The 13,981-nt window shown below is 33.9% G+C and overlaps 1 protein-coding gene across 10 annotated transcripts in view; it reads right to left on the bottom strand.

Annotated features, from left to right (window-relative positions):
• Positions 1-13,981, bottom strand: part of Trpm (transient receptor potential cation channel, subfamily M) — a 76,772-nt gene that overhangs the window by 61,920 nt on the left and 871 nt on the right. For 6 of the 10 annotated variants that reach the window (XM_089262578.1, XM_089262589.1, XM_089262587.1 and 3 more), the window contains exon 1: positions 12,203-12,489. The exons of 1 other annotated variant lie outside the window; for it this stretch is intronic. The gene's annotated coding sequence lies outside the window, so the exon portion shown is untranslated. Of the gene's footprint in view, positions 1-12,202; positions 12,490-13,981 lie in introns of those variants that run through there. 3 more of the 10 variants (XM_089262581.1, XM_089262580.1, XM_089262579.1) reach the window with 2 other exon arrangements.

Raw genomic sequence — 13,981 nt, 5'->3', positions numbered from 1 at the left:
AATAAAATAAAATAAAATAAAAGCTAGTTATTTTCTATCTCTAATTCAATTTCGCTCTTGCTTCAATCTCATATCAAACTCAGTTGTAATTAGTAGCAATTATTAGCTTTATTTTCCCCTACAATGCCTCATGTTCAGCTTAGATTTTAATTAACTCCCACTTTATTATCAATCAACTCCAATCAATACTTATTTCTCTTTGACATTTTTAACGTTAACGCCTTAACTGTAATTTCAACTCACACAGATTAGGTTCAGCTTCTTTAACTTTCATTTCTAGTCTCTCTTCAATCTCCTATTTTCCCTGAATCCACCTCAACTTTAATTTCGCTTCAACTTTAAGCATTTCTTTTTATTTTTTTAGCTCTTTCCTTTTCCATTCCTTATTTTCTCTTCAATTTCCTCCACAATCTCATCTTCCATTCATCATCAACTGCCAGCAATTATATACGTCGATTGCCTGCTTAAATCTTCAGTACAAATAAAATTTAAAATCTTGCTGTGCTTGCCATTTTCTCCCTCGAGCTGCCCAATGTTTAAGCTTGTTCCGTCGCCTGTTCATTTCGGCACGTGCATAAATAAATTCTGTTAAAAATTGCATTTTGACCCCATTTGGCTGCACTGCCCATGGCAGGTCAAAGGCGAAAACGTGGCATAAGACGATGTCAGCTTTTCGCTTTCCTCTACCCAAAAAAAAAAGAAAATAAAACCGAAAAAACTGCAAATACGAAAAAGTTTTGTTGTCAGCACAAAACTAAAACTTCTCGATGTGGCTTGTTATATGAAGTTGAAAGCGACAACGAGAGAAAGAAAGAGACAGATGGAACGAGTGAGTGAAAGAGAGGGACATGTTTACACATGACTGTGACAAGTGCTTAATGGATATGACTGTGGGTCTACAGTGAGCACTCCACAAGCAGACAGCTAATACCTTAAGTCCCACTGACTATCATTAAGCCGATTGCACATGGAGGATGTGCAGTTGAAAGGGTTGCACCAACACCATTGAAATAAAGTGAAAGAAAAACATAAATCATAAAGAAATATATATGTACATATGCACTGGGTACCTAGAGCACCAAATTTAAATTACATTTCATATGCGTGAGCTGTGTATCAACAGGAGAGCACGACTCCAAAAGGACAATAGGCAAAACGTAAACGGCACCCCAAGGGCAGGCGGCGGCGGACAGTTCGCTGCGGCGGGGGCGTGGCACACAGCACACAAAGAGCCAATTTTGCCCATTTATAAAAATACAAACACAAAAAAAATAAAATGAAGGAAAAGTGGGCGTGTGCCTGCAAGTTAAATTGTAGGCTAGCTGCCCCTGTTTGCGTGAGTCAACAATATACAAGGATTTGTAGTCATGTTTACAAGCTCACAGCCCAGGCTCCACAGCCAGAGTGTGTGAGAGAGAAAGAGAGTAGAGGGCTGAGCTCTATCTCCCTCTTGAATGGCTATTACAAAATATGCTTGTGTTTCATTAAAAATTTAAGCGCTCGCCAACATTCGTATAAAAATTGTGCAAAAATCAACGCACGTGTTTATGACATGCGTCAAATTTTACTTTCTCTTTATTTCATGTACTTTTCCACATATATTTGAATACCCTGTTCGCATTGAAAATGCGGAAATGGGGCGTACTGTTTCGATATAAAATATTATATGAATAGAGGGCAGCAGTAAGTGATTAAAAATTCATAAAATTTATATAGAAATGTTCTTCTCTAATATCGAGTTGCGTATCGATAGAACCCAACTGTTGCCTGTTATCGATAACTTAAGATATTGATGAAATAAAGCTATCCTCTTGTTTGATCACGATATACAAGAGCTAGTAGACAGACCTACTTGTTTCTAATCTTCCAATCTTACATGTCAGGGTATCTATCTTCTAGTCGAACACTCTCGACAATAGCACTCTCACTTGCTGGATGTTACTGCTCGTGAGCAGTGCGAATGCCGCAAGGATGAAGTTGTAAATATTTGTGACTGAATCGTAAAACCAAAACAGATTAAGATTGTAAGCAAGAAAAAGTTGTATACAATAAAAAACATGTCGAAACACTTTTTAGAGCTTTTGGATAATGACATGCACTTTTGATGAAATTACTATGACGGATAGCGGAAATTAGATTCGCGCAGTTAGTGGCAATCAAATTTGTATAATAATAAGGAAGGAATGAAATAAATGAGGAATCGATTTATTATATAAAGTGCAGATTCCTGTGTCATATAGCTTAACGAATACTTTTCAAAAGAAAGGTAAAGCTAATTCATATATATGTACTTAATTTTGTTTTTTTCTGTTTTTTTTTTTTTTTTATCTTTCACATATTTTTTCGAACGTTCGCATTTGCGTCATAATTTATCTTCAACATTTCATGAAGCTTTGCTCAAATATTTATTTGCTAGAAAAAATATAATATCGCAAGCGATATAAATATTCTCTTCATTCACGAATTCAGTAAACAACAATGTTTAAAAAGCTAATGGGAATAAGCTACGAATAATTTTTATATGGAAGCCAATTGGCACATTTCGGAATATTTCGTTTCCGATGAAAAATTAAAAAGAAATTAAATGAATGTTTAACAAATATATTAAGTTTTATTTGCAAGTAAATACCAGATATTTAATTCCTTGTGGATAGAAGAACTTAATACATTTTCAAGCAATAATTCATTGTATAATTCCTTTTGGAATTAACAATTGATCTCAGCTGCTATGCTTCGTCGGGTTATTTTCACGTATTATTCAGGCATTTATTTATACCCTGAGTATGATGAGTGGGTCTCTAGGGTATATTCTTTTTATCGAAATGCTTACGGCAGCAAAATTATATACATGATGTGAATAATACCCCAGTTTATATCAATCCAAACAAGCTCAAGCGAAACAATTTTCATGACAATCATTGCTAGTTCTTCGTGATATCGATTAATATCGATATCGTTGCCTTGCAAGTCTTAGGAAACAGAATTTGGTATAGTTTCTCCTCTACAAATATAATGCATCGACAGTTACCTTAAAGCTCTACTTCGTATCGAGTCTGAGCCTTGCCTTTGTGACCATAGCAATCTAACTAGTTTTCATTTGTTTTTATGGTGGGTGCTACATCAAGTTGATTTTTGTGGTTTAATAAAGTTTGGCTAGCTAATTTCTAGTCTGGTTGCTTGGGACGCCAAGCTGTTCGGCCTTCAAGCGTCTACGGCAGTAAGTCAAGCCTCTTGGCTGCAGTTCAAAATCGATAAGGGCCAAACACACGGAGAGACAGACAGCGGCACATTTAGCAACAGCCGCCGCAGCAGCAGCAGCAGCAGCAGCAGCAGCAGCAGCAGCAGCAGCAGCAGCAGCGGTAGTAGCAGCTGGTTACAAAAACTTGGCCCATTTATGCTGGCCAAACCAGAATATTGCAGTTACCCTCAATCTCTTCCTATCTCACCCTCTCACTCAGTCAGTTTGCTCGGGCAATGCGACAAACAAACGAAAGGGAAGCATATCGCACCACATTCATTAACCCAACAGCAGCAGCAACCAAATTTCATCAATATTTATGGCCATGGCCAAGGACATGCTGAAGCTTTATGGTCATTTGGGTTGATATCGCTGCGGTCAGCAGTGCGTATACTTAATATGCAAATATAGCGCGCATATGGCATGTGACTGCCGAAAAAAAATAAAAAACAAATTATCTATCATTGCTTTTAATCTATTTAGGACTGCCAGCGATTATATCATGCAGTCATTCATCTTTATTCGCATACTTTTTGCAGGCATTGTTAAGCAATTCTCATTTTATTACGGCACCGGGATAAATGAACTCTCATCAGCGCATTATAAACAACTGTTTTTAGCTTATCGCTGACGTTAACAATTGGCAGCTGATTTCGCATACATTCACAGCATGCACGCACATATATTCATATATTCATATATACTCATTGGAGCAGGGCAACTTTTAAGCGTTTGGCGTGAAAGCGAATTTGAGTTTATGGCTCGCAGATATATCACAATTTGCCCTCTGTTTGTCAGCAGAGTGTGTAATAAAATTGATTTATTGCGCATACGCCGTGTTGCGTGCGAATTGAAACGGGGCAAGAAGCTTACACTAGTTTTTACTACGAATATGGATGCTTAATATGAGCCGAAAGATTGCTTTACTACCTGCCCGAACGATATTTTCGAAAAGATAATTCTGACATTTTCCAAAATATTGATTGAAGTGCAGAGAAAAGAGAAATGGAACCCGAAATACCCTGTTAATGTAGGATATAGAATATAGAATATAGAATATGGAATATAGAATATAGAATATAGAATATAGAATATAGAATATAGAATATAGAATATAGAATATAGAATATAGAATATAGAATATCGAATATCGAATATCGAATATAGAATATAGAATATAGAATATCGAATATAGAATATAGAATATAGAATATAGAATATAGAATATAGAATATAGAATTTAGAATATAGAATATAGAATATAGAATATAGAATATAGAATATAGAATATAGAATATAGAATATAGAATATAGAATATAGAATATAGAATATAGAATATAGAATATAGAATATAGAATATAGAATATAGAATATAGAATATAGAATATAGAATATAGAATATAGAATATAGAATATAGAATATAGAATATAGAATATAGAATATAGAATATAGAATATAGAATATAGAATATAGAATATAGAATATAGAATATAGAATATAGAATATAGAATATAGAATATAGAATATAGAATATAGAATATAGAATATAGAATATAGAATATAGAATATAGAATATAGAATAGAATATAGACTATAGAATATAGAATATAGAGTATAGAATATATAATATAGAATATAGAATATAGAATATAGAATATAGAATATAGAGTATAAAATATAGAATAGAGAAATAAAACCCATGACAGTTCATCTGCTCAATTTCTATTTAATAAGCCTTTCCAGGGTATTCGCTCGCATAGTCATGCACTAACACGAAAGCCCATTGTAAATGATGGAATATTCAATTAAGCTCAACCGGCTGTAAATTTGCATTATGAAATAAACACAATTTTTGGCATTTGAAACAAATTTAGACGCCTTATTTCCTACCGTAAACAAAACACAGCGAAAGTTTCTCTGAAAGAAATAGTTTTTGTTTTTCTAGTTTTTTTTTTTTCTCTCTTCTACTTTTCAAGTTTATCTACGTTTGTGTGCGAAAATTGTAAAACACAAATTCAAATTTTTATTCGCTGACGCAATTTGGCGCGAAAGATGTTGATTGCAGTTCGAGCAAAAGTAAATAGAGCTCTTATTATAAAATATATTTCCTTTTTTTTTTCATTTCTTGTCTTTTATCTAAATCACAAAACTGACTTTAGCTGACATTCAGACGCGTGTACCTTGAATATCTTGCACTGTTTGCTCTGTCAGCGTCGCGTCTTAGCTACTTCTGCTACTCCTCCCACACGAAACGTGCCAACTCAGTCTCTGCATGTGTCTGTCTCTCTCTCACTCACTCTCTCTCTCTCTTTGTCTGATTCTCTATTTGTTTTTATTGCGCCTTGTTGTCGTGTAGTTGTCGTCGTCGTCGTCACCGTCGTCGTCTCAAGTTTATCAGCTTGAATAGCAATGAGGCGATAAGTAAGTGAATTTATATACATATATGTATATGGATATGTCTATGCATGTGTATATGTATATTTGGATATGTATGCCCTGCTGTCACTGCCGAAAATGCAGTTTGCATCTATCAACAATTCTAGTTCAGGCTGGAAAGCCGCAAAACTAACTTTACAATCACTTAAGCCTCAAGGGCTACAAACACTTTGAGTTAAGTAAGATTAAGCAAAAGAAAATAAAAACATAGAGCTTTAAAAGATTTTCGTTAAGTGTTTAATTGAAACTCTGAATTTAAGTTTTCAAATCAAATTTGTCGAATATATAATGCCAAATTTCATTTCCAAGAAATTTTCATTTGCAAATATTTCAAAGTTCCCTCCAAGTTCTTCCTTGCATAACTTCATTAATTGGTAAACACTTTTTATTGATTTTTGCGCTGGGTGATTTTCACTTTGATTTAGATTTCTTAAATACTTAAATAACAAGTACAACTTATATATTTCTTATACGAAGCTTGCGCCCAACAAATTGAATACATAAAATATTGTTGTGCTTCACATGATTCAGAAGAGCTGCAGCCGAAAGCTCTCATAGTTTTCGTGCTCTGCATATAAAATCAAAGAGTATTAAATCGCCAAATCCTCGTTTTCTCAGTAAACACTGTATGAATATCAGATTCATAAAAAATTGGCATTTAATAGGAGTCAAGGTATTTAGATAACTTGCAGCTGGATTAAAATTTAAACACAAAAAGTTCGTGCAATTTTAATAAATTTATCAATTTTTCGTTTATTGCCAGCTTCGTAAAGCTGTTTATATTTATTTGTTTTTATTTTTAATATGTCTGTATTAATACATCCGAACAGAAAAACATGAAAAATGAAAGCTTGATGCAATATTTAGATCTAATAAATTTTTTATATGTGTCAATGTGGTCTGTTGTTATTTTTACCTATCTGCATTTTATGTGAGCGATATAAACGTGCAATTTCTTCTTTTTTTTTCTGTGTGACAATGACGTGGGCTGGACAGGCACCCACCATCACACACACACGCAGGCACACTCACTCATACACATGTGGCAAAACAATATATATATATGAGCTGGCAATGTTTGCTTTAGAGATCTGGCTTTGCTGACTATAAATATGTGAGTGTATAGGTCTAATCGAATGTGTCTGGCTGTGTGTGTATGACTGAGTGAGTGTGCGTGTGTGTGTGTGTGTGTTTGTCTTGCGGCTTTTACAGGCAGTATCGTCTACTTCAGCTGCTTCTTCTAGTCTATTGCATTAAGTTGATTTCGCGCTTCAATGGATTTTGTTGCTACCACAACTTTGACTTTGGTTCGTCTTTTTTTCAATACTCGTTCATAAAGTGAGAGAAAGAGTTGATCAGTTTTTATGTGATTTCTCTGAAACTGTGTACATGGTGGTATAGAACTTGAACTGGGATATATCGAAATGTCCATGTGTTTAAGTACTTTGAATATGCCCTTTGGAGCTTTGGCAGCTACTAATATAAACTTTCATATAAACCGATTTTTATCAAAATATCTAAGGTTATCTCCCATCAACTCTGAAAAAGTATCTACATGAATAATTCTATATCTTTTATAGTGGGATTCTTAGAGTGGCTCTTGAGCTATATTACAGATATATCGAAATGAGTATGATTGTATCCTCATCAAATTATTTGTTATCAACTATAAAAACCTATAACTATTTTGGTACCTTGAACAGGTATTATGCAGTGTGTGCTATTAGTTCCTTTTTGTGCTAAGAGTCTTTTGACTTTCGCACAGGACTCTTTCGCTAAGCCACTTTTATACGCTCAATCAAATGCCTGCGCCTCGCTAACAGGAAACTAAGCACAAGTGTGCGTATACATACATACATATATATACATTCATATATATATATAGACACATATAGTATTTATTTATAGAAAGAAAAGTCCAAGACTCTGGTCTCCCGAAATCAATGGAATGTTACTAAAATGGCTACTTAGACTTTGATTCGCTATTATTTCAAATTTTCAAGGCTCAAGATTGGGCCATGGGCAGGAATTTATAATTAATTGCCAGCAGGTCCTTTCGCGTTGGCAACTCCTTTTGTCGCTGTCATTTTTGAACTTTGCTCTCATTAAAACTAATTAACTTTGGAACAAACGCGAAAATTGAAGAAAATCTTCATACAAATCGAGTGGCATAATCAACAACTCGTTTGCCTACTGTTAAAAGTCAAAGGTCAAACTAATTTCAGTCTCAAAAAAGAAATTGTTGCTAAAAGCAATTAAAAGGCCAACCAAATATTGATAGAGGACTGGCTCTCTCTCTCTCTCTCTCTCTCTCATACACTTTTCCTCTCTCTCTATTGCTCTCTTTTTACTTTAACTTTTCAAGAAAGTTTTGTTTTGTGCCTGTTTTTAAGCTATTGTATTGCCTTTGATTGGATTCCGATGCCTATAAGAATCTGTCAACAGCGCCTAAAAACACAAGAAAACACTTTGCTGGCAGGCATAGTTGACTGCATAATGCTCGTTCAATTTTGAAAAAATATTTATAATTATAATTTGAAAATGTCCTTATTTATAGTTAGAGCTCAAAGTTCTTTTGAATAGATAATACCTTTAACGCTGACATCAACTATCTAGTTTCAATACAAACAGCACAACTTCATCCAAGAGCTAATATGCTCTTGATGTTCCTTCGCCAAATCAAGTACAAGCCAAGGCAGGCCTCTAAAGAAGTTTTTGCCTTAACAAAGGGTCTCTAGCATAAGCAACTGCTAATTTATGTAAATATTTTTCAAGGACCTTGCTTGTCTGCAAACTTTACTTGTCGCCTTGCACTAAATCACATACGAGAGTCGTTTATTACAACTTTGTACTTGATTCGCATGACAGTTGCTTGAAAATTGTTTAGTCTAGTTTGGCTGTTGGTTTTGTTTAGTCATAAACCGATTTGCCTTGATTCTTAAATGTTAAGCCGTAAAATTCATATTCAAATTGAAAAGCAAATTTTATTTTTGCCAGTTCTCCTCTTTTTTTATGCCCAAAAGACGTGAGCCATAAAATTTGCAAGTGACTTAAAGCTGAAAGCCTTTTCTTGATTTTTGTTTGAAGAACTGATTGAAAATGGATTTAGAGGATTTTTCATTTATATATATTTTGCTATTGTATGTTCTGTCTCTTGACATCACATCTTTTGTTTTTATATAAAGCATACAAATATCATATCGACTCCAAACACTCCAAAGGAACTTTTCTTTATGGCAGCAAGTCCCTTATAGCAAGAACTTTTATAGCACATGTATACCTCTAGAACTGCTCAAATTACTCACAAATTATTTTATAGCAAGTTTCTCTCGAACCTTTTTATAGTAAGTTAACTTCTTCTAAGGTATATAATATTAAAGCATATCAAGATTCTCTTAAATCTTTTTATAGCACTTGCTATTATAAAACGTTCTCGCAATTTCTTCTACAAAGTAAGCAAGTCCTCTTAGCATATATTCTACTACACCATGTTGACTTTCTCTTCAGTTTTTTATAGCAACTACCATTAAAGTACATTCATATTTTTTATAGCAAGTAGTCTTTAAGAGTTTTTTCTATACATACCTAACAATTTGTTATTTTCATTATATTTTTATAGCATATGTCAAATTTTACAAAGCTGCTTAGATGCTATATATGTAATATAGTTTCCATGAGCACACCTACATATATTTGGCGTAACTTTCCCCCTACAGAGTATCTTCTAGTTCAGCAACTGTCTACTAGACAATAAATATATTTCACTGTCTGACTTTTTTCCCTTACATTAGTCGCAATTTCGTTCTACTTTGAGTTTTTGAAGGCTACTTCGGCCACTCGCAGCAAACATATACCTATGAATTTTTAATAATACATTTTCTTTACAATTTCTTTGGAAATTTCGCCCTTGAGCAACAACCGATACACACGTGCTCGAGTCCCAACCAACCATTATGGCCCTGTGGGAACCAGAATAATAATAATCATAATGATAATAATCAATAATGCATTTTTTATTGTCAAGCTAAAAGTTCTAGAAAACAATTAGCAAGCCGATGAATAATAAACAATTCCAAGTAAACCAATTATTTTCTTAGTTCGAGTAAAGTCAATCTTTAGCTCAAATGTTTTCTTTAAGTTGTTGCTGCAGCTCTTCAAAAACAAATCAATTTAAGTTTCTTAAGATTTATTCTAGCTTATGACACATTTTTAATGCATTGTTTATATTAAGTAAATATGAAAATTTTTTTTTGTTGACTGTCTCGAAGCGACTAGGAATTTCTGTAAGAAATTGTACTCATATTTGAGAGAAAACAAGAAGAGGCAGGGAGGGGAGGTAGAGTAGATTGAGAGGAACGGAGTTGCCAAAAGAAATGGAGGGATGAAGCAAGAGAGAGACAGGGGGAGAGAGAGTGAGAGATAGGGAGAGACGAGTTAAATAAATGGGAGCAGAGAAAGGAAAAGAAAGATGGAGAAAGATAGAGAGGCAAATAGAAAATTCGAGATAGAAAGAGATAATGATTGAGAGAGGAAGAAAAGAAAGTAGGACAGAGAGAGTGAGTTTAGAGGTTAGATTATATTTTGAATACTTCTATCAATGCCTCCTAATTTTTACAAAAAGAACATTATAATTGCTGTACATATAGAGTCGAATGCCGTTAGACATTCATATGAGCATGCTCTTGAATACATGTCGAGAGTTTTTACTTAGACTTAGACACATTCGATATAGTAGATATAAGTATTACTACGAAATCCCCATGCAAACTTGTAAATGTAAACAAATAATTCTTCTAACAACTTGACAGCCACAGAGCTACAGTTTGATGCACACTCATCTTATAATTTTCAACGGAAAAAAATGGCGTAGTTTATTTCTTGTTATTTTCTTTTTCTTTCAACCATTTTAAGTAAAACTAGTTAACGCGATTCTCTTTATCTTTTTAATTGCGTAATGCAGTTACTAGAGATTACAAATAGTTTTTCAATTAGACCAGCTTTAATATACACTTAAGTACACAGATTATACATATAAGATTATTTATACATGTATAAGCTTTGCATATATTAAATATAGTTTTTTTCCATTAACGTAAATTGAATTTACATTTTAAGAGTTAAGTTCGCTAATTGTTTTGCTGCTCTGCTCTGGATGTTGATAGACAAAAAGTTGGTAAGAGCGCATTCCATGTAATTTCTATTTGGCTGTTGACAAACTGTAGTTAAGCACTTAATTAGCGTTAATTACAGCTGTTTAACTTTAAGATAATTTAATACGCTTCAAAAGCCGCAGCAAAGTTCGCATCTAATTTTTGTTAATTTTGCATGTGGCTGCTGGCGGGAAAAGCCGAAAGACAACTTTTCCAACTTACACTTGCACGCCCCCACTATCTCTTATGCTCTGTCTACCTCTCTTTCGCTCTCTCGCTCTCTCTCGCTCTCTCTCTCTGCTGTGCGCCTAATTGTATGCAGTAATTTATGCTGAAAGTTCTTCTTTTTTCACGCGAATTTCTCATTTCATGCAGTGCAACACTTTCGCGTTATTAGAAAATTCCAGCAGGTGAGAGATTTATGCCACAGCCATTAGAAACGCTGCCAATGAAACGAACGCTCCTCTATTTATATAGTAGATAAAACCTCAACGGAGAGACAGACAGACAGACAGACAGAGAGCTAGACAGAGAGACTGTCAGACAGTCATCATGAATTCTTTCTGTTTGCATTAGTATCGGATAAACAGGGTATATTGTTTTGGTTGTAGTGCATGCGATAGGCACAAATGAGTATATATGTATGTATAAATAAATATACGATTGATCCGAGAATATAATTGATTTGTAGCCTTGGGCACCTCAACGTTCGTCTGATAGCCCGTGTTTCATTCTATTCGCCTCTGTCTTTCAGACTTCTTGAATATCTGTCTGTCTTTAGGTAACCTTTCAGGTATTGTTTTAGACTGTCTTTCCGGCAGACTTTTGGCCTGTCTTTCTATCAACCTTTCAGTCTGTTCTTTCAATCTCTCTGTCTTTAATTTCATACTTCTATTGATCAAAACACGGTCTAATTAGATATGTATATATTTTCCTCTCTAGCTTTCCTTAGAAATCCAAAACACAGCTTATTTCGTATCCAAATTATATAAAGTGCTTATTATCTAGGTAAGTATATAATATTTCTGTTGCCATTATTTCAGTATATCTCAGCTATTTTTAGATATAAACTGTAAATTTTGTTTATAAATTCGACCAGATACACCAAAATATTTTTAAAATATTAATTTTGAAAGATAGACATGTAAATGACTTGTAGAATACATTATAGCTATTACTCCCAGTCACTCCCCCTAGTCAAAACGGATGATGAAGACCTACTAAATAGATTTATCAACTTCTAAAACTTACGCCCAAGTCCAATAATTAAATACCAAAATTATCCAGAGAGAGCTATGGTGCTCACAGCATCCCATAGTCGTGCATACCCCACTCAGAGTACTCTGATTGCTTTAATAAACTCACTGTTGACTTACCTATGAAAAACGCCTGGCATTTGTTGTATTTCGATTTGTTTTTGTTTCGCTTTTGATTGAAGCCGGAAAAGAGGCAGCAATTGTTGTTGTTGTTGTTGTTGTTTTGTTTACTATTTTGTTGTTGTTTATAATTTGTTGTAATTGTTTTAATGGCTAATTTCGCGCATTTCAATTAAGCTCTTCGATTGCATAAACAATTTATTATGAATTTTTACAAGATTATTAAAACGGAATTCACTTCAAATAACAAAATTTCAAAATTTCAACACACAATTTTCATTTCATTTCTAAAATTAAAGAATTTACAATTTTTAAGCTGTTATTATTTATTTAGATGGTTTTTTATGGCTGGACTTTTATTGTATTTATTCATTATACTGCGAGTGTTTGGATTTTTATTTAAGAAACTTTTCTGCGCGTTGGCAGAGCTCTGACCCGGAAGAGTTTTTTCTTCTTATTATATCTTCGAGTGGGAGATAATGAGCACTTGAGTACAGTGATAACTAGGCTAACGAACGGCTGCTTAGCGCGCTGATTTGCGTAAAGTTGCATAAATTCAGCTCTTTTATGTTTCACTGTACTTTAATGTGGCTGACATCCGGCTTGAGACGGATGCTCGACCGCCCACAAGGCAAAACTTTATTTTCTTATATTATACATAAATTCTATATTAAAGAAGTATACAAAAAAAAACATGGAATCTTGAAGCAAACTTTATAAAGAAAATATCTGGTGGATAGTTATCATGTTAAAGCCACTTTTGTAAAGTTCAATAGCCAAAGTACTCAAACTATTTAAGCATGATTTAAAAGGTTAAAAAATAAATTTGTGAAGAAATTATGAAGATAAAAAAATAAATACATTTATTTTAAAAATAATTTATGTAAACAACAAGCTCAGCAACTGTTCACTCTAGCATGCCTTCACTGTACTTAGTACTAGTATTGCAACATTATTAAATTTTATTTGAGTTTTCATTTGTGTGTGTTTGTTTTTTTTTTTTTTTTTAATATTTGTTTGTTTTAAGATTTTAAAGATTTACGATTTCGAGTTGACGTGCTTTAGAATATCTCTTTGCTCTATGTTGATCTTAATTCCGTGTGTTCTTAACCTTGTATTTATGGCCTCTTTTGCAGAGCTAACGGTTAAACAGGCAACCTTCTTGTCTGATATTTCGTTTTTGTTTATGCCTTTAACAAATCGCCCACCAATGTAGACTTTGTTTGTTTATGTGTTGTGCTGTTTTATCATTTGGATGGATTTTGATATTTGCGAAAAATGATTTTGAACTACATATTTATTTAAGTGCCGTTTTAATTTGCCAAACATTTATGCGTTTTTAATTTTTAAACACTGTCTATGCACATAAATCAACATTTTTTTTGCACAAATTTGAATACGGCAAATAAAAACCAACAACAGCAGAGAATACGCTTCAAATGCAAATGACGAACCACCCCGCGTTCGCCTGACGTTGTCGGACTGCATTAATTTCTAAATAATCAAACCGTTACGTGAGCGAGCACAAAACCAAAGAAAAATTGAAGAGAATGCCCCAGAGGTGGGCGAAAGAGCGAGATGGAATTGCAATGACAGATCAAACAAATTGAAAGGCACGCGCAAAGTTCATGAAACGCAAGGCAGACAGAAGGAGAGAGCAAAAGAGCGAATCAGCGGGAGTGAGTGAGCGTGCGAACGCTCGTGAACTTTGATGATCAACAGACTCTGACAGATGGGAGCGAGGAGAGCAAAGCGAGTAAAACTCTCAGAAAAAAAAGA

The sequence above is a fragment of the Drosophila navojoa genome, chromosome 5 (assembly GCF_054131105.1).
Source record: "Drosophila navojoa isolate 15081-1374.11 chromosome 5, UAZ_NAV_1.0, whole genome shotgun sequence".
Lineage (NCBI taxonomy): Eukaryota > Metazoa > Arthropoda > Insecta > Diptera > Drosophilidae > Drosophila > Drosophila navojoa.
The sequence above is the reverse complement of the archived record's forward strand: the minus strand, read 5'-3'. Positions and strand labels throughout refer to the sequence as shown.